Source organism: Phyllobates terribilis, unplaced genomic scaffold (assembly GCF_046119375.1).
Source record: "Phyllobates terribilis strain yellow unplaced genomic scaffold, ASM4611937v1 Scaffold_5__5_contigs__length_657084704, whole genome shotgun sequence".
In the NCBI taxonomy this organism is placed as follows: domain Eukaryota; kingdom Metazoa; phylum Chordata; class Amphibia; order Anura; family Dendrobatidae; genus Phyllobates; species Phyllobates terribilis.
In genome coordinates, this window is record NW_027362765.1 from 55,186,946 (window position 1) to 55,208,599 (window position 21,654).

General features: G+C 48.6%; 1 protein-coding gene and 1 long non-coding RNA gene across 4 annotated transcripts in view; one reads left to right on the top strand and one right to left on the bottom strand.

Annotated features, from left to right (window-relative positions):
• Positions 1 to 10,372, bottom strand: part of LOC141271958 (uncharacterized) — a 29,221-nt gene extending 18,849 nt beyond the window's left edge. Inside the window, exon 1 of the mRNA XM_073682211.1 lies at positions 10,280 to 10,372. The gene's annotated coding sequence lies outside the window, so the exon portion shown is untranslated. The remainder of the gene's footprint in view (positions 1 to 10,279) is intronic.
• LOC141271963 (uncharacterized) lies at positions 10,336 to 17,764 on the top strand. 3 transcript variants are annotated; one of them, XR_012321952.1, is made up of 6 exons: positions 10,336 to 10,432; positions 11,246 to 11,411; positions 11,967 to 12,130; positions 13,442 to 13,782; positions 16,048 to 16,157; positions 17,012 to 17,752. It is a non-coding gene; the product is annotated as an uncharacterized lncRNA (long non-coding RNA). The 3 variants fall into 3 exon arrangements; XR_012321951.1 differs by having other exon boundaries at positions 11,967 to 13,782; positions 17,012 to 17,764; XR_012321953.1 differs by having other exon boundaries at positions 10,354 to 10,432; positions 11,241 to 11,411; positions 11,967 to 13,782; positions 17,012 to 17,764.
• Positions 17,765 to 21,654: the final 3,890 nt, after the last annotated feature.

The window sequence follows — 21,654 nt, forward strand, 5'->3', positions numbered from 1 at the left end:
TTACTGAACCCCAATAACACGGCAGCAAGTGTTGACTGTGCAGACGGCACTTCCGAGCGCCAACTGGCGGTGTTGGAGCTCAGGGATAATACTGAAAACAGAGGAGCCAGAGGTGTAATTGGAGCAACTTTAAAATCGGTAGTAGTGAGAATGTGGACAGAGCAGGAGAAATTGCTGTCCGCACAGCAGGGGAACAGCTGACGTTACTGAACCCCAATAACACGGCAGCAAGTGTTGACTGTGCAGACGGCACTTCCGAGCGCCAACTGGCGGTGTTGGAGCTCAGGGATAATACTGAAAACAGAGGAGCCAGAGGTGTAATTGGAGCAACTTTAAAATCTGTAGTAGTGAGAATGTGGACAGAGCAGGAGAAATTGCGGTCCGCACAGCAGGGGAACAGCTGACGTTACTGAACCCCAAAAACACGGCAGCAAGTGTTGACTGTGCAGACGGCACTTCCGAGCGCCAACTGGCAGTGTTGGAGCTCAGGGATTACAGTTTAGGTGGTAGAAACATGAACACAACAGGAGACCTGGATACTGTTGCCAACCAATTATTTATTCTGGAAGAGGACTGGCAAATTCATGAGAGATCCAGGCCTTGTTCATTTTGAGAAAAGTAAGCGGGTCAACGTTATCGGAGGATAGTCGCATGCGACGGTCTGTTAGTACACCACCTGCGGCACTAAAGACGCGTTCCGATAATACACTAGCAGCAGGGCAAGCTAGCACCTCCAATGCATACTGACTAAGCTCTGGCCATGTATCCAGCTTACAGACCCAAAACTTGAAGGGAGAAGAGCCGTCTGGGAGTACACTAAGAGGGCAAGACATGTAGTCTGTCACCATCTGACGGAAACGTTGCCTCCTGCTGACTGGAGCCGTCTGTGATGGTGTAGACATTTGTGGCGGCGGGGACACAAAACTTTGCCACATTTCGGCCATACTGGTCTTGCCTTGTGCTGAGGCGCTGCTTCTGCTCCCTCTTTGTGCAGAGCTTCCTCCACTGCCTTGACGCACTGAGCAGCTTTGTAAAGCACTAGCAGCACTGCTCTCGGTTGGAATGGAGAACATGATGGAATGCACCAGTGCGTCTTGGTACTCCCGCATTTTACGCTCCCGGTTCAACGGTGTTATGAGGCTTTGTAAGTTGTCCCGGTAGCGAGGATCTAGGAGGGTGGACATCCAATAATCAGCGGTGTTGAGAATGTGGGCGATGCGGCGGTCGTTTCTCAGGCACTGCAGCATGAAATCAACCATGTGCTGCAGACTGCCAACTGGCCAAGAAACGCTGTCCCCTGCTTGAGGCGTGATCTCTGCCTGCTCTGCATCACCCCACCCTCGCTCTAGATACTGACTACTAGAGCATTGTGTACCTCCCTCCTCTGGACAGATGTCTTCCTCATCCATTGACTCCTCCACATCCTCCTCACAAAGTGTCCCCTGCCTAGGCCTTTGTGAGGAACCACGTTGCGCAGACTGTAGAGAAGCAGATGGCATTTGTGACTCCTCATCCTCCACCTCTTCCAAAACCTCGTCCCTTAGTGCTTGCAGTGTTTTTTCAAGCAGGCAGATAAGGGGGATAGTCATGCTGACTAGTGTATCATCTGCACTCGCCATCCGCGTGGAATAATCGAAGGCACGCAAAACGTGGCAAATGTCCTTCATAGAGGCCCACTCAGTGGTGGTGAAGTGTGAACGGCGTGCACTGCGACTTGTTTGCGCCTGCTGCAGCTGGTACTCCATTACTGCAGCCTGCTGCTCACACAACCTCTCCAACATATGTAACGTTGAATTCCACCTGGTGGGTAGGTCACATATGATGCGATGTTCCGGAAGACGTAATCGGCGCTGCAGAGCTGCAATGCGTGATCTTGCGTTGCTGGAACGCCGCAAGTGAGCGCACTCTATGCGGACCTTGTGAAGCAGTGCATCAAGAGCCGGATAGTCCCTCAAAAAACTCTGCACGACCAAGTTGAGCACATGTGCCAGACATGGGATGTGAGTGAGGTTGCCTAGGCCCAGAGCTGCCACCAGATTTCAGCCATTGTCACACACTACCATGCCTGGCTGGAGATTTGCTGGCACAAACCACACGTCGCTCTGCTGCTTGATGGCATTCCAGAGCTCCTGCGCTGTGTGGCTTCGATTCCCCAAAGAAATTAATTTTAATACGGCCTGTTGATGTTTGGCCACGGCTGTGCTCATATCGGTCATCATAACAGGTAACCAACCGTTCACGGGTCGATGTGGAGGTAGACCGTGACGGCTCCTGCAGCGCTGATTCAGAGGAACTGGAGTATGAGGAGGAGTCAATGTGTACAGACTGGATTCCTGCAATCCTTGGAGTTGGCAGAACACGTACAGCGCCACTCTCAAGATCTGTACCCGGCTCCACAACATTTACCCAATGGGCAGTGAGGGAAAGGTATCGTCCCTGTCCATGCTTACTGGTCCACGCATCGGTGGTCAGGTGGACCTTGCTACTGACGGCGTTTTGTAGCGCATGTTTAATTTTTCCCTCCACATGATGTTGCAGGGCAGGGACGGCTTGCCTGCTGAAATAAAAGCGGCTGGGCACGTTGTATTGTGGGACTGCCAATGCCATAAAGTTACGGAATGTGTCAGTCTCCACCAGCCTGAATGATAGCATTTCAAGGCCAGTAGTTTAGCAATGCCAGCATTCAGAGCCTGTGCTCGGGGGTGGTTTGCCGAGTATGGGCACCTTTTCTCCCATGCCTGTGCTAACGTTGGCTGTAGACTGGCCTGGGAGTGTGAGGATGACTGGGAAAGTGGTGCTGTGGGTGGAATTACACTGTGTCTCTGTACAACAGTGCCAGAGATTCTTCCATGGCGATCCTGTGAGGAAGCCGAACCAGCTGTGTGTGAGCTGCAGGAAGAGGCTACAACACGAGCTGAAGAGGTGGTAGGTGGCGCTGTAGGTTGGCCTAGGTTTTCAGTGTGTTTTTGTAACTCCACCATGTGCTTGGTCCGCACGTTTCCACATATTTGTGGTATTGAGGTTGCTGACACTTTTCCCTCTTTTCACCTTGATTACACAGCTTGCATTTGACAAAGCAAATGTCATCTGCAACTGTGTCAAAAAAGGACCAGGCACTGCAAGTCTTGGGAGTGCCCGCTTTGGATTTTGGAAGAGCCATACTCCTAATGGGTGCCGAAGTGGAGGCTACAGGCAACCAAGTCTGCCCCCTCCCTCTCCCTCCTTTTTGGGCTGTTCGGGGAATCTCTTCCTCAGAGCTGCTCCCACCACCTTCCTGTCCCTCACGCCATGATGGGTCAAGGACCTCATCATCTACACCACCCTCTTCAAACAACTGCTTCTCCTGGGTAGTCTCGAAAGCACAGTACGCACCAGAAAGTGGCACCTGAGTCTCATCATCAGATGCGTACTGAGGTGTGCTGCTGACCATAGGCACTGGCCCACCCACCTCTTCAGATTCAGAGAGACAAAGCGGTTGCGCATCACTGCATACTACCTCTTCTTCAAATTCTCGAATTCTGCTTGGCTGGCCCCCTCTTTCCAAGCCAAGAGATTCAGAGAACAGACGTAGAGATGGCTCCTGTCCAGGGCTCTCTGACTGCCTGGGCAATTTGGCAGGTGGTGAAGAGACAGATGGGTGCTCTTCAGTGCTCAGGACCTGAGAGGATCTGGAACTAATTGAAGTCGATGCGTTAGCTGCCATCCATCCGACAACGGCTTCAATTTGGTCCTCCCGCAGCAGTGGGGTACGGCTAGCTCCTACAAAGCTGCGCATAAAGGACTGTTCCCTGGTAAAACTGGGGGATGCTGAGTCACTGGTGCCCGCAGCAGGCACAGAATCCCCACGTCCTCTCCCTGCAGGCACAGAATCCTCACGTCCTCTCCCTGCAGAATCTCCACGCCCACGCCCACATGCCTTACTCCCTGCCTTCTTCACCTTGGTAGACTGATAAAGATAGGCAGAAAAGTACTAAGGGCTTAGTGTGCTTATTCCTGAACAGCTGCTAACAGGTATAAGAAACACTAATTTTATAAAGTGTGGACTAGACTTTAATATGAGCTAATGTGGCCTACACAACTGTAAAGTGGAGTGTTTGGTGAACTTCATTTAGTTTTTTTTTGTCACAAAAAGACACTGGATGTGCCTAAAGATGTAATACCGATAGTATCACAAACTTTTTGTAGCTATTACAATGTAGGAAGGTAACCTACAATGCAATAGATGAGGCTACAAAAAATAGGCTAATACTAATCTGGCTGGGGCTGCAGGGCCCAATGCTGCAGAAAGGCTCCTCTAACTACTCCTATATAGTATGTTTGGAACCAATTTAGCTGAATACGGATGGAGCCACCACACTAATAGGAGAAATCAGGAAAAATTATGAATTGGCAAAAAAGGACAATGTATGAGGCAGTGACACACACTGAGTGCACTACAACCAGACGGGGTTGAAGCACACACTACAGGGTGAGCTGCACTCACACACCAGACCTTGCAGACAGCCGTGAACAGTACAGATGCAGAGCACTGTGCACTAGCGCTGCAAGACCAAAAAAATTTCTCTATCTACTCCTATATAGTGTGTTTGGAACCAATTTAGCTGAATACGGATGGAACCACCACACTAATAGGAGATATCAGGAAAAATTATGAATTGGCAAAAAAGGACCATGTATGAGGCAGTGACACACACTGAGTGCACTACACCCAGACGTGGTTGAAGCACACACTACAGGGTGAGCTGCACTCACACACACAGACCTTGCAGAAAGCGGTGAACAGCACAGAGAACTGTGCACTAGCGCTGCAAGGCACAGCGATTTATAAAGTAGCTTGGGTAAAGCAGAATAGACTAAATAGGTAGCTAAAACTGTCCCTCAGAACAACAGCGTCCTATCCCTAACTGAATTCACAGCAGAGTGAGCTCAAAATGGCAGCGGCGGCTTTTATAGTGCATCATGACATCATTTCAGCAGCCAATCACAGACATGCCATTATTTAAGATGCCTACATGCCTAACAGGATGTGCCCACACTTCTTAGGATCCTCATTGGCTGAATAAAATGAAACTGGCTCATTGCATTATGGGAACTTCCGATTCCAGTATACGATATTGCAAAAGTATCGGAATTAAGTATCGGAATTCCGATACCCGATATTTCAGTATCGGAATGCTCAACACTAATTACTGTACATATACACATGGCAGAACTGGGGGAAGGGGGCACTATCTCCGGGAATGGAGGGGTTAATGTCCCCTGTATACATGAGCACATCTAGCATTATATTACTGTACATATTGTAATGCAGCGGCTTGCGGTATTTCTAAAATGTCCAGGGGGTGTGTTCTGGCTGACCATTTACCTCCCCCTCAGGTGACTGATCACATGACTGTGACATCATCACAGGTCCTGTGTGCACAAAAGGATATACAAATCCTGGTGGTTTTGAAACGGAGGAGAGAGAGGCCTGGTGAGGCAAGAAGCCTGGTCCCTGTGTCTGGGACTCCACTAGTCTGGATCCCTGTGTCTGAGATACCAGTAGCCTTGGAAGGCACGTGGCTTGGAGACTATGTCTGGGAGCCTTAAAGTCACAGCAGTGGCAGAACCCAGCTGACAGAAGCAGCTGAGCCCCGGCAAAGATAAATCGGCGCTATAAGTGAATATTGTTGCTGTACCTTGCAGAAGTCTGTATTTGAAGCCAAGCGGGCATAGCTGCCACTCAAAGGGCTCTGGGATACATGTGTAACATTCCTGCGAGCCACTGAGATGGACTATGTTATGTGCGGTTTATGATGTGTAATAAACTGCTGGACTTCATATTACCGGAACGCTGCATGTGTGCTTTAATTGACCCGGTGAAGCGAGTACCCCTCAGCATGTTGAATAGTGCTACCTTACAATATACACATAGCAGAACTGGGGGAAGGGGGCACTGTCTCTGGGAATGGAGGGGTTAATGCCCCCTGTATACATGAGCACATCCAGCATTATATTACTGTACATATACACATGGCAGAACTGGGGGAAGGGGGCACTATCTCCAGGAATGAAGGGGTTAATGACCCCTGTATACATGAGGACATCCAGCGTTATATTACTGTACAAATACACATGGCAGAACTGGGGGAAGGGGGCACTATCTCCGGGAATGGAGGGGTTAATGCCCCCTGTATACATGAGCACATCCAGAGTTATATTACTGTACATATACACATGGCAGAAGTGGGGGAAGGGGCACTATCTCTGGGAATGGAGGGGTTAATGCCCCCTGTATACATGAGCACATCCAGCGTTATATTACTGTACATATACACATGGCAGAACTGGGGGAAGGGGGTACTATCTCCGGGAATGGAGAGGTTAATGACCCCTGTATACATGAGCACATCCAGCGTTATATTACTGTACATATACACATGGCAGAACTGGGGGAAGGGGGCACTATCTCCAGGAATGGAGGGGTTAATGCCCCCTGTATACATGAGCACATCCAGCGTTATATTACTGTACATATACACATGGCAGAACTGGGGAAGGGGGCACTATCTCCAGGAATGGAGGGGTTAATGTCCCCTGTATACATGAGGACAACCAGCGTTATATTACTGTACATATACACATGGCAGAACTGGGGGAAGGGGGCACTATCTCCGGGAATGGAGGGGTTAATGTCCCCTGTATACATGAGGACAACCAGCGTTATATTACTGTACATATACAGATGGCAGAACTGGGGGAAGAGGGCACTATCTCCGGGAATGGAGGGGTTAATGCCCCCTGTATACATGAGCACATCCAGAGTTATATTACTGTACATATACACATGGCAGAACTGGGGGAAGGGGGCACTATCTCCGGGAATGGAGGGGTTAATGTCCCCTGTATACATGCGGACAACCAGCGTTATATTACTGTACATATACAGATGGCAGAACTGGGGGAAGAGGGCACTATCTCCGGGAATGGAGGGGTTAATGCCCCCTGTATACATGAGCACATCCAGAGTTATATTACTGTACAAATACACATGGCAGAACTGGGGGAAGGGGGCACTATCTCCGGGAATGGAGGGGTTAATGCCCCCTGTATACATGAGCACATCCAGAGTTATATTACTGTACATATACACATGGCAGAAGTGGGGGAAGGGGCACTATCTCTGGGAATGGAGGGGTTAATGCCCCCTGTATACATGAGCACATCCAGCGTTATATTACTGTACATATACACATGGCAGAACTGGGGGAAGGGGGCACTATCTCCAGGAATGGAGGGGTTAATGCCCCCTGTATACATGAGCACATCCAGCGTTATATTACTGTACATATACACATGGCAGAACTGGGGGAAGGGGGCACTATCTCCAGGAATGGAGGGGTTAATGCCCCCTGTATACATGAGCACATCCAGCGTTATATTACTGTACATATACACATGGCAGAACTGGGGGAAGGGGGCACTATCTCCAGGAATGGAGGGGTTAATGCCCCCTGTATACATGAGCACATCCAGCGTTATATTACTGTACATATACACATGGCAGAACTGGGGAAGGGGGCACTATCTCCAGGAATGGAGGGGTTAATGTCCCCTGTATACATGAGGACAACCAACGTTATATTACTGTACATATACACATGGCAGAACTGGGGGAAGGGGGCACTATCTCCGGGAATGGAGGGGTTAATGTCCCCTGTATACATGAGGACAACCAGCGTTATATTACTGTACATATACACATGGCAGAACTGGGGGGAGGGGGCACTATCTCCGGGAATGGAGGGGTTAATGTCCCCTGTATACATGAGCACATCCAGCGTTATATTACTGTACATATACACATGGTAGAACTGGGGGAAGGGGGCACTATCTCCGGGAATGGAGGGGTTAATGCCCCCTGTATACATGAGCACATCCAGCGTTATATTACTGTACATATACACATAGCAGAACTGGGGGAAGGGGGCACTATCTCCGGGAATGGAGGGGTTAATGCCCCCTGTATACATGAGCACAACCAGCGTTATATTACTGTACATATACACATGGCAGAACTGGGGGGAGGGGGCACTATCTCCGGGAATGGAGGGGTTAATGTCCCCTGTATACATGAGCACATCCAGCGTTATATTACTGTACATATACACATGGCAGAACTGGGGGGAGGGGGGCACTATCTCCAGGAATGGAGGGGTTAATGTCCCCTGTATACATGAGCACATCCAGCGTTATATTACTGTACATATACAGATGGCAGAACTGGGGGAAGAGGGCACTATCTCCGGGAATGGAGGGGTTAATGCCCCCTGTATACATGAGCACATCCAGAGTTATATTACTGTACAAATACACATGGCAGAACTGGGGGAAGGGGGCACTATCTCCGGGAATGGAGGGGTTAATGCCCCCTGTATACATGAGGACAACCAGCGTTATATTACTGTACATATACAGATGGCAGAACTGGGGGAAGAGGGCACTATCTCCGGGAATGGAGGGGTTAATGCCCCCTGTATACATGAGCACATCCAGAGTTATATTACTGTACATATACACATGGCAGAACTGGGGGAAGGGGGCACTATCTCCGGGAATGGAGGGGTTAATGTCCCCTGTATACATGAGGACAACCAGCGTTATATTACTGTACATATACAGATGGCAGAACTGGGGGAAGAGGGCACTATCTCCGGGAATGGAGGGGTTAATGCCCCCTGTATACATGAGCACATCCAGAGTTATATTACTGTACAAATACACATGGCAGAACTGGGGGAAGGGGGCACTATCTCCGGGAATGGAGGGGTTAATGCCCCCTGTATACATGAGCACATCCAGAGTTATATTACTGTACATATACACATGGCAGAAGTGGGGGAAGGGGCACTATCTCTGGGAATGGAGGGGTTAATGCCCCCTGTATACATGAGCACATCCAGCGTTATATTACTGTACATATACACATGGCAGAACTGGGGGAAGGGGGTACTATCTCCGGGAATGGAGAGGTTAATGTCCCCTGTATACATGAGCACATCCAGCGTTATATTACTGTACATATACACATGACAGAACTGGGGGAAGAGGGCACTATCTCCGGGAATGGAGGGGTTAATGTCCCCGGTATACATGATCACATCCAGCGTTATATTACTGTGCATATACACATGGCAGAACTGGGGGAAGGGGGCACTATCTCCAGGAATGGAGGGGTTAATGACCCCTGTATACATGAGCACATCCAGCGTTATATTACTGTACATATACACATGGCAGAACTGGGGGAAGGGGGCACTATCTCCAGGAATGGAGGGGTTAATGCCCCCTGTATACATGAGCACATCCAGCGTTATATTACTGTACATATACACATGGCAGAACTGGGGAAGGGGGCACTATCTCCAGGAATGGAGGGGTTAATGTCCCCTGTATACATGAGGACAACCAGCGTTATATTACTGTACATATACACATGGCAGAACTGGGGGGAGGGGGCACTATCTCCGGGAATGGAGGGGTTAATGTCCCCTGTATACATGAGCACATCCAGCGTTATATTACTGTACATATACACATAGCAGAACTGGGGGAAGGGGGCACTATCTCCGGGAATGGAGGGGTTAATGCCCCCTGTATACATGAGCACATCCAGCGTTATATTACTGTACATATACACATAGCAGAACTGGGGGAAGGGGGCACTATCTCCGGGAATGGAGGGGTTAATGCCCCCTGTATACATGAGCACAACCAGCGTTATATTACTGTACATATACACATGGCAGAACTGGGGGGAGGGGGCACTATCTCCGGGAATGGAGGGGTTAATGTCCCCTGTATACATGAGCACATCCAGCGTTATATTACTGTACATATACACATGGCAGAACTGGGGGAGGGGGGGGGCACTATCTCCGGGAATGGAGGGGTTAATGTCCCCTATATACATGAGCACATCCAGCGTTATATTACTGTACATATACACATGGCAGAACTGGGGGAAGGGGGCACTATCTCCAGGAATGGAGGGGTTAATGCCCCCTGTATACATGAGCACATCCAGCGTTATATTACTGTACATATACACATGGCAGAACTGGGGGGAGGGGGCACTATCTCCGGGAATGGAGGGGTTAATGCCCCCTGTATACATGAGCACATCCAGCGTTATATTACTGTACATATACACATGGCAGAACTGGGGGAAGGGGGCACTATCTCCGGGAATGGAGGGGTTAATGTCCCCTGCGCCCAGTAATGGGGGATCTCCACATACCTCCACCTGCAGAGCCACCACCACATATATGGCTGTTCTGTGCGCACAGGACCTGTGATGAGGTCACAGGAGGGGAGGAGTCAGGGGTCACATGATCAGGGGCCTCAGTGGATGCAGGACTCTGCTGTGCTGGTTGTCATGGTGCTGGATGAGGTGAAGGTTATGTGTGGGGTCAGGAGGGGTTTACAGTGTGGATGTAGCGGAGCCGCGTGTGTACGAGGTGTACGGAGCAGAGCCGCGTGTGTACGAGGTGTACGGAGCGGAGCCGCGCGTGTACGAGGTGTACGGAGCGGAGCCGCGTGTGTACGAGGTGTACGGAGCGGAGCCGCGTGTGTACGAGGTGTACGGAGCGGAGCCGCGTGTACGAGGAGTACGGAGCGGAGCCGTGTGTGTACGAGGTGTACGGAGCGGAGCCGTGTGTGTACGAGGTGTACGGAGCGGAGCCGCGCGTGTACGAGGAGTACGGAGCGGAGCCGCATGTGTACGAGGTGTACGGAGCGGAGCCGTGTGTGTACGAGGAGTACGGAGCGGAGCCGCATGTGTACGAGGTGTACGGAGCGGAGCCGTGTGTGTACGAGGAGTACGGAGCGGAGCCGCATGTGTACGAGGTGTATGGAGCGGAGCCGCGCGTGTACGAGGAGTGCGGAGCCGCGCGTGTACGGAGGTGTTGATTTTTTGTCACCTTATGCATCATTCGGGCACCATACATTGCCATCATTTTCATATTTGCTAGATTGGCTTTGACATACTCGTTGCAATTGTTGTATACTAAGTTTTCTGTGATCCATGTTTATTGATTACATTGATGTTGTATTTGTACTATTGTGTTTGCGGACTATCTTGTGTCTGTATTACCACTATAACCATCCCGTCAATAAAGGTTTTTCATATAGCTAATGTCTAATTGATTTTTGTACCTGACATTTGGTGGTTCTCCTTTCCTTGTCTCCATATTACATAGTGCAGACGCCTTTTAAATGGTATTGTCACACCGCTATATATGGTTGAACGCCAGCTATACACCACGCATGCGCCCTTCTATGATTTCCCAGCGGTGGCACCCATAGTGATGGTGGAACGCAAGCGACGCAGCCTGCGCATGCACGGTTGTTTTACTTCCTCTATGGGCCGGGTAAGCGATCTCACTTCTCTGAGATTTATATCATCCCTATGGTACGTCTTCCTTCTCTTTTTTTCTATGAGGCACGGCCATTCATTTAAGTAAGGACACACATGGTCTTTCTTTGGACCTGGGCTCTCTCTTATCTGGGGCACTTTTTTTCACTTGGAAATATGAACATTACCTGAGGTCACCGGTATCCTGATAGTTCATAGACTAATATAATTTTTGTGATATATTTTCATTTCTTTCAGATTATTCATTATTCATCTACAATTACTTCCGTGAACTGTATTTATAGATGAAGATTTTTCATTATATTGACAGCATTTCTTTATTGGTCTCATTGTTCATGGTATTCTCTATATTTATGCTAGAACCACCATTGATATTTACATCTATTATATTTTGTTCTCTCTGTATAGATAACCTTGAAAAAGGTGTAAGCCGAAATGTTGGTTTGGTTTTGTTACACTGGTCAAGAATTTTTATGCATATTTTGTAGTGCCGGAGGTACTGTATATATTCTTGCTTAAGTATAAATATATATTTACTTTATTCCATCAGACAGACAAGGTTAAAAATGGATCATACAGTGCAAAAGAAGCGTCATAGCCAGCCGAAGAAGACAGGAGACAAAATGCAACATAGAAAATTCCAAGATGTGAAGCAGAAGATTCACCAAGATAATACAGAACACCGCAGTACAAGCAAATATCTTTACGTACACTGTGAGCATAATTATTAGGCAACTAAAAGAAAAATGTAAATTTTTCATCTGTTACAGTAAGAAAAACAACCAAACAACTCAAAATGTTCAAAATACATTTCTGACATTTAAAAATATATCAATGACCAATATAGCCACCCTTCTTTTCAATAACAGTCAAGCCGTGGACTCATCCATAGAGTCTTTCAGTTTCCTAATCTGTTGTCAATCAATTTTTTGGGCAGCACCAACCACAGCCTCCCAGACACTAATCAGAGAGGTCACTGTTTTCCTTAACTGTAAAGGGCCAGTGTCCTTATTTTTTTCATCTTTAAGGCCTGCCTTTACAGGCAGCCAAGCAGTTGAGACTTTGTTGCTTGCAATGGAGTATTGTCCTGATAGACTCCATACTAAATAAGGAGGGAGTCACTGACTGTGGTGGCCCCTCCCTGGGCCATGGCGATTGGTGACCCCCCCTTCGCTGCCCCTTACTGACCAGTGATCCTGAAGCCCCCGGAAGGATCCAATGAAGCGAAAGGGACGGCTACAAGCCGTCCCATGGATACATAAACACCGGGACATCCCACCTTCCTCCCTTTCTTTGCTGGTCCCAGAGTGAAAGGTGTGCTGTCTGCAGGGTCGGCGGCGGGCGCAGAGCAGATTCAGGGCTCCTGCCCACCGCCGGCTCTGGAGACGGCACAGAGCCCATTGTTCCCCACCCCCAATATCAATCCTGTCCCACATCCCCCCGATCAGCGCCCTGGAGAGCGGAGGTCCAGCCGGCACTCCCGCCCTCCAGAGCGCTTTCGGCATAGCACCCCGCAGCCTCACAGAAAAAGCGGACCTCCAAACAGTACTCAGTCCCCCCCCCACAACACATATCAGGGGCTGTGACAGAGCAGAGCTCCAGACAGGAATTCTCTGCCGGGGGCTGTGCTCTGCCTCCCCCCCAAACACCCCCCCTCAGAAAAGCCCCTATTAAAAATAAAAGAAAAAGTTCCCAGAACAGAACTCGTGACACTACACATCCATGGGACATGGCTGCCCGTGTAATCACCGCAGCCCATCCAGCGCCCAGTCACATGATCAATACCCCCCTGATAGACACTATGCGGAGCATGAACACTTCAGAGCCCATCCTTGCCTCCTCCATATACCCCTTTAATAACGCAGCGACGCACGTGCCTGACACCGATATACCATCGCCCTCTAGCTGGACACAAATAGCACCGCCACATCCCGGCGGGACACATGTATACTGCGCAGAACCCCACATACACCGTCAGGGACACAGAGACTCCAGGCAAACTCGATGTAGTTCCTCCTCCGACAGATCTACATCATCGCACACGAGTCACTGGCAAAGGAAGTGGTCGTCACAAGCAAAGCGGAGATCAGCATCTAACAGGAGGGGTCACAGGTCACGATCCTCAAGGTGGCGCTCACCATCCTCCGCATCAGAGATGTCGGGCGCATCGTCAAACCACAGCCGCTTGCACCGATCCCGTCCTTCGGGGGACAGAAATGATACAAGGGCACCCTCCAGAGCTTACAGCCTGCACGATGCATCGATTTCACGCAGGTCTACGAGCAGAGGCACGCCGCTCACCCCGAGCGAGACTGGTGTCGGAGTCCCTCCAAACTTTGGAGTCCCTCCTCCAGCCGCATAAATGGGTGAGTGCAATATAAGTATAACTGAAATGGCCATAGTCGAAAAACTATCCGCGCCACCAGGCGCAATACATAATTCTTCTAAAACAACTCCCCCATTAGCCAGCGTACACAAGGACGCATTCTTTTGCGGGATTAGCCCATTAGGCTCACACATAGACGAGGAGACCAGAATTAAAATATGAAATAATGACTACATCGACATTTGGTCACTAGTAACCGCTGACCAACATACTATAGACAAAGGGAAAAGGGTAGCCGACCGACCATTCGACAGAAACAGACAAAAGGTCGCAAAGACAATGAATAACTGGTTACAGGCGTTTTCTGTGCTGGGTTGCATCATGGGCCAAAAGCATCCGGAGCGCTGCTCGGAACTATTCATATACCAGGATATGGTGTATAACTCATACAAAGCCCACGGCGGTCCAGCATGGTGGCGCTACGATGAAGAGTTCCGGAGGCGGTTGGCCCTGCAACCACAGCTAGGCTGGGGGGTAAAAGCTACAGACGTATGGTTGCGATTAATGCTGTCACAGAAACATCCCCTTCCAACAACGGCTACTGGACAACCGGCAACACCAGGCCAAAATTCAGTGGTTGTACGTAGACCCGGGGCCTGCTGGCAGTACAGTGAGGGACACTGTCGTTTCTACGCCTTATGCAGATACAAACATGAATGTTCAGCCTGTGGAGCAGCCCACCCCGCAGCAAGATGTTCTCGTCCCGGAAGCAAATTATCAATTAAACTCCCACAGTCAGAATCCAAGGACCCCGGTGAGCGTAAGCGTGATGGACCCCTGGCTAGACCAATATCCTAAGAAAGACGCGGCGGGGCAGTTACGTTTTGGTTTCACATACGGTTTTTTCATCCCTTTCAAACGTAATAAATCGCCCACCTTTGCAAATAACCTTAAATCTGCAAAAGAACACCCTGAAATACTTAGGCAAAAAATACAAAAAGAAGTAGCTCTAGGCAGAGTGGCGGGCCCTTTCCCAACACCACCATTCAGTAACCTAAGAGTTTCCCCTCTGGGAATAATCCCCAAAAAAGAGCCAGGTTCATTCTGGCTTATCCATCATTTATCTTACCCAAAAGGAGAGTCTGTGAATGACGGTATTACGTCTGAAGACGCCTCGGTCTCCTACGCGTCGTTCGACAGAGCAGTAATGTTAGTACGCGATGCGGGGCCCGGAGCGCTCCTCGCTAAATCCGACATAGAATCCGCCTTTTGCCTACTACCGGTGCATCCAGATTGCTACCACCTGCTGGGATGCCAAGTGGACAATGAATACTTCTACGACACTTGCCTCCCAATGGGTTGTTCAATATCTTGTTATTACTTCGAACTATTCAGTTCCTTCCTAGAATGAGTGTTGAGGTACGAAACCGGCAATAGCTCCATCACACATTACCTAGATGACTTCCTATTCGTCGGACCAAAAGACTCAAATCAATGCCAATCATTACTTAACGAATTCACAAACATCTCTCGACGGTTCGGAGTCCCATTATGTCCAACAAAAACCATAGGCCCCACAACAAAGCTATCATTTTTAGGCATCGAAATCGACACCACAGCAAGGTTGTTCCGCCTCCCAACGGAAAAAAATACAAAAAACATTACACCAGATCGAGGGATTTTGCGCGGTACGGAAGGTAACACTACAGCAGATGCAAGTGTTACTAGGCCTCCTCGTGTTTGCGAGCCGGGCGATGCCAGTCGGAAGGGTTTTTTCTCGTCGTTTATCCCTTGCAACAAAACGTGCATTAAAACCGAGTCATAGAATCAGAATCACCAGGCAGCTTCGGGCGGACTTAGAGGTGTGGAAAACCTTCTTACAATCATTCAATGGTCACACGTTATTTATGTCAGCAAAACAGTCCAACATTGAACTAAGATTATTCACGGGGGCAGCAGAAGCCGGCGGATATGCAGCGATACTAGATAACCAGTGGTGCACGGGCTTATGGCCTCCATATTGGACTAAACAAGGGTTAACAAAAAACTCCTGGAACTCTTCCCAATAATGGTAGCCATAGAAATATGGAGCACGTACCTAGCTAACAAAAATATACGCTTCAAAACAAATAACACCAGCCTAGCGCACTGCCTTAATAAGATGGCATCATCGTCTCTCCCAGTGCTAGGCCTACTACGCCGGCTAGCATTCCTGTGCCTAAAACACAATATATGGGTTCGCGCTAGCCTTGATGCTGAGGGGTCTAACGTTGTTGCTAACGCTTTATCACAATTCAATTGGCAGGTTTTCAGAGAGCTCCTTCCCAACGCCCACCCTCCCTATGGGATATAGTGGCGAACAGCTGATGCCATTAATCAGAGCATCAGTCGCCCCGTCACCGTGGCAAGCATACGGTAAGGAATGGGAAGACTGGACACGACTAGTAGCAGGCAGACGGGTTGACCTATGTGAACAAGCCAGACTAGATGTAACCATAGAATTTCTCCACCAGCTAATGATGAGGGGCATATCAGGGGCGTCAGCGCAGCGGTGGCTGACTGGAGTGGCATTTCATTTCCAACTACTGAATTGGGGAGATGTGACAAAAAGATTCATCATCAGGCAAGCCTTAAAAGGATGGAAAAGACGTGAGCCAAGTCAGGAGTGCAGACGTCCCATGTCACTAAATCTGCTCTCAAAAATAATATCCCTAACACCATTAACATGCCACTCACAATTTGAAGCAACACTACTGTCTACTGCATTTGCGATCGCCTTCTTTGGGGCGCTACGCATAAGCGAATTAGTCCCTCGATCCAAAATCACCACCAGTGGAGGCTTATTACACCAGGACGTAGTCATAGCCAATAATGCAATACGCCTACGTATACGCAAATCCAAAACGGACCCAGCGGGCAGGGGCACTTGGGTGCTTTTACAACCCACTAACAGTATACTGTGTCCGGTAACAATAGTAAAAACATATACAGCCATCAGGCCACAAAGTTATTTCTTCCTATCACACATTGACGGAACTCCATTATCAAGATACCAGTTCCAAGCTATATTTAATAAATGCCTAACATCAGCAGGGTACCACCCCAAAGATTACGGGACACACTCATTCCACATAGGCGCAGCCACGGAAGCAGCTCGAGCAGGACTGTCAGAGACGGAAGTTCAGAGGATAGGAAGATGGCGATCCGCGTGTTTTGCGAGATACATAAGACCGGACTTGTTATCCTAATGTGGTTTGTTTCTTTTACAGGTGACGATAAGCCAACAGTGTGGGTGATAGGCCACTCGTATATATATTGGGCAGAAAAAAGGGCGAAAGTCCGCCCAGGCGGGAGGAATATAGGGTTTCATAACACATTTCAACTAGAGAGGTATTGGAGGCCTGCGATGGCCACAGGTACTAATGGAGGTAATCGACATTGGTAAAGAAGCATCAGGTCCGGTCATTTTAGTTATACACGCCGGGGGAAACGACCTCGGTCATTACAAAAGTGCAGAACTAATGGCAATAATGAAGCTAGACACTGAGCGCTTCAGAGCATTTTTTAGTAAACTAACCATAGTATGGTCAGAGATTGTGCCGAGAGCTGTATGGCAAGGTGCGCGAGACATCACGGCCATCGAACGGACAAGGAAGCTAATAAATATTCGGATGGCAAAATTTGTAAAGGAAAGAGGTGGTGTAGTGATAAAACACCGAGAGCTGGAAGGAGATAAAACAGGCCTGCTAAGGCCCGATGGTGTTCATTTAACGGATATTGGACTGGACATTTTCCTGTCAGGACTCCAGAACGGAGTGGAACAAGCGTTAATAATGATGGGTGGGGGTCGGAGTCCTGCCTACGAGTATGCAGGATCCTCCGTGGCCTGGAAATAGAAAGGACATGTTGGAAAGTTATTCTTGTTGGCCAACTTGCCGGTGTGGAGACACAGGGCATGCTGCAACAAGCGGAATTATTTTTGGAAATAAAATGCCTTTCTAATGGAATGAGTTAAAGTGTTATTAAAGCTGTGACTGATCCTCACCCATCCAGTTGTAAGAGTTACATTATTGTATTGTTAAGGAAGGGGTGGCGGTAGGGGGGCTGGTCGTCTGGGTTTGGTTGGGGGTCCCCACAGTCTTCAGAAAAATCATGGTTTTCTTGAAAGATGCAGACTTTTTCCTGTACCACTGCTTGAAGAAAGTGTCTTCTAAATACTGCCAGAAGGTTTGGGAGTTGATTTTAAGTCCATCTTCAACCTGAAAAAGTCCAACTAGTTCATTTTTAATAATCCCAGCCCCTAGTAGTACCCCGCCTCCATCTTGCTCATGTCTGATTTGAAGCAGATGTCTGTGCCCTTTGATGTTCCATTCACAAGACTATCCATCTGGTCCTTAAAACGTCACTCATCTCATCAGTCCATAAAACCTTTGAAAAACATATATGAGGTTTATGGGACATTGAAATAAGGCTTAAGAAACCATCAGCATTCACGCCCTGGTTTAGACAATTTTTTTAAAAGCAAATGGCATAAAAACTTGCAATTGTACTTAATACTTTTCCTGCATGGGAAATAAGGAGAGAAAATGGGCCCTTTTCAATATGCAGTGACCGTGTGCTCTTCTGCCAGCTCTAATAGGAAGTGACAAGCCAGCAAGAGGGGGCATGTCTGCTTCGGGAGCAGGGCTGGTCTCTGCTTTCCACGTTCTCTCCTTTACAATGTGCACTAACAGTGTGCTCTCTTGCCGGCTCAGAGCTTCCCATTAAAATCGGCGAGGGAGCACACTGTCATGGCGCCTTGAAAAGTAATTAAACACAGTAATTAGGGAACTCATGACGTTAGATGTAATTGGCCACATTGGCCTTTTATTACCGCAATAATAAACAACGTGTTATATTTTTATATATACATAAAGACGCGTTAAGATTCTTGAAGCTAAGAAGGGTCTGGTGATCCCAATGACACAACTCCACTAACTCCCAGCCGTGCACCTCAAGCTCGGGAGCACCACAAACCCCTAGAAACGGGGGATTCAAAAGGGATTTCAAACGCCACACCCGGGACTCGACATTCCTTTGCCGTGAGTCCCACAAATCACCCGACCCCAGTATCACACATATAACCGAGAGATCCATGTCCTGTGAACACTTCCATACCAATTTATAACCAACTTCAAGGACCCTAAGCATGCAACAACGAGAGTACTTGACACCTTAAGTACTCGAGACCCCCCTTTCCAAGCCAAAATGCCGAATTGATACTCCCTCGTTTTCGGAAACAAATCTCAAAGCTGCCCTGTTCACTTTCCTCCGTGCTCTATTCAGACTCTATTGACCAGGCGTTTCACCAACTCTTGTGAGCAACAATCTCTGACCAGACTGTTATCATCCCCGGGAAAGATGCCCGACGCCATGAAAAATCGTGCCTGACATCTCTAATTAGTTTCCTACATGGCCGAATCCCTAAGTCATTACCCCCATGTGTAACAGCTGTATGTGCGGGGGGCGATCTAAACAAACGTATTTACCTCCTGCAATACCTTGTTCCACCCCATCCCCCTAAAACCCAGCCAGCATTTAGCGGCTTTGTCCCTTGAGATGTGAAGTTGCCTTCCATCTTGTCGCACGGCTGCTCACAATGCGCCCCAGTGGACGTAGGAGTGACCAATTATCCAAACCAGTGGAGGAGAACCGGGCCGCATGGACGGTGCCGCCACACCGACTGAAATTCCAGCATCCAGCCATCTGTCACGGTCATCCTCTGTTGGCCGTCCTGTCAGTCCCGCTGTGATGCCGGAATCTCCCGCTGCCGTCGAAGGGTAGAGGAGTGGAAATTCCCAGGGGGCCGAGGTGCTGGGCAGGTCTTGGGTAAGCCCGGGGGGGCTGTGTGAGGCTAGCAGGCATGGGGGACGAAGAGGGGGCTACAAAAACCTGCATGAGACTCACCGGCAGGGGGGACAAAGAGGGGGCTACGAGAGCCTGCGTGAGATTAGTACGCAAGGGGGATGAAGAGGGGGCTACAAAAGCCTGCGTGAGATTAGCAGGCAAGGAGGACGATGTGGGGGCGACAAAACCCTGGGTGAACCCCAATGGGGGGTGGGGAGAGGGGTAGCTATAAAACCCTGTATGCAACTAGCTGGCCGGTGGGGGAAAAGGAGGGTATGTTACCTCTCCCGCTGCCCGGTCCATCTCCGTCCGCAGTGCTCTATTGCTCTTCCCAGGCCCTTGTTGACAGGCCAGGCCACAGCTGCTTTCGTCTTTCCCCACAGTCACGTGACCATAGGTCCTGCAGGTCGCGCGCATCCAATTTCCCTGAGACCTTAGTCCAGTTGATTATTCATTGGCATCTGTGAAAAAGGAGGGAGGTTGCCCGCTCGTGTTAGGATCCTTGAAGCTAAGAAGAGTCTGGTGACCTCAATGCATTTATTCCCAGACGCAATCCTCAAGCTCAGGAGCACCATGAACCCCCTCAAAAAGGGGTTCAGAAACGGTTAAAACCGCTACACCTGGGACTCGACATTCCTTTGTCGTAAGTCCCATAAATCACCAGACCCAAATACCAATTATAACCGAGGGATCCATGTCCTGTTGGCACTCCCATACAAATTTATAACCAACTTCAAGGACCCTAAAGCAAAGACCCGATCACACCAGCTGCCGTGACATGACGCTGCAAAAGGCATCCATATTAGACACGTATTGCTCTAAGTTTGTAGCTCGCTTGATGAGATTTTTCCTTTAGCCGCTCACACTGGCTCCAGGGCATCAGGGATAGGCATACTGCCCATTGTGTTGATGCACTTGATTACCCTTGGTCGCTCCCACCGACTCAAGAGCACCCAGATTAGATACATTGCTGTTTGTGTTAATGCTCTCGATTATTGTCTTATACCGATGAGAACCTTGAAAGAAACAGGAGTTGGTTAGTATAAACAGTTACAATCCGTACTTCAGAATTATCAAGTCACATGTAAAACAGAGAGGGTCCTTGAAGCTACTGATTGTATTGGCAAACATATCTACCTCTTTCCGTTCTCCCCGCCAGCCGGTGTTTCTGGCTTGTAGGAGTCAATTTATTCTGTAGACATGCAAATCATGATTGTCCTGACCCCAGGGACTTTACCCATACCTGAGATGTTTACCCCTCCACCCCAGGGGGCCATACCTGAGATGTTTACCCCTCCACCCCAGGGGGCCATACCTCAGATGGTTATAACTCCACCGTAGGGGGCCATACCTGAGATGGTTACCCCTCTACACCATGGGGCCATACCTGAGATGGTTACCCCTCCACACCAGGGGGCCATACATGAGATGGGTACCCCTGAGAATTGAAAATAAGGAAATGTTCTTTGGAAGCCACCGAACGTTACTACTACTGCCAAATTATAAGTAACCTAAAGGACCCACTAAAAAGAGAACCAAATTTAATTATCTGTCCATACTCATTTATATTTAAAGTATATAAATACATATATATATATACATACACACCTACATACCTACCCACACAGCCACTTATACGTACATACCCTTTTTTTTTTTTTTTGCATATGTATTATATAGATACGTATAATAACTAGAAACAGTGTATCTATACAACAGCTTGTTCTAAAGTTTAAATTTAGATATCTTTCACTAATAAACCCTACACCATGTAAGTAGACATGTTACTTGTAAACTCTAAGGTATATAACAGGTTGATACTGAAAACTATAACATCATATCCGCCCCCATCTGGATAGAAATATAGCATGTAGGTCTGATATTAACCGCAGGCAGCCATAAGTGTATGTGCGGAAGACTGCAAGGTCTGTACCCCAGTCAGTCACTGCTTCGGGGGCAGGACTGGTCTCAGCTTTCCACATTCTCTCCTTTACAATGTGCACTAACAGTGCGCTCTCTTGCCGAC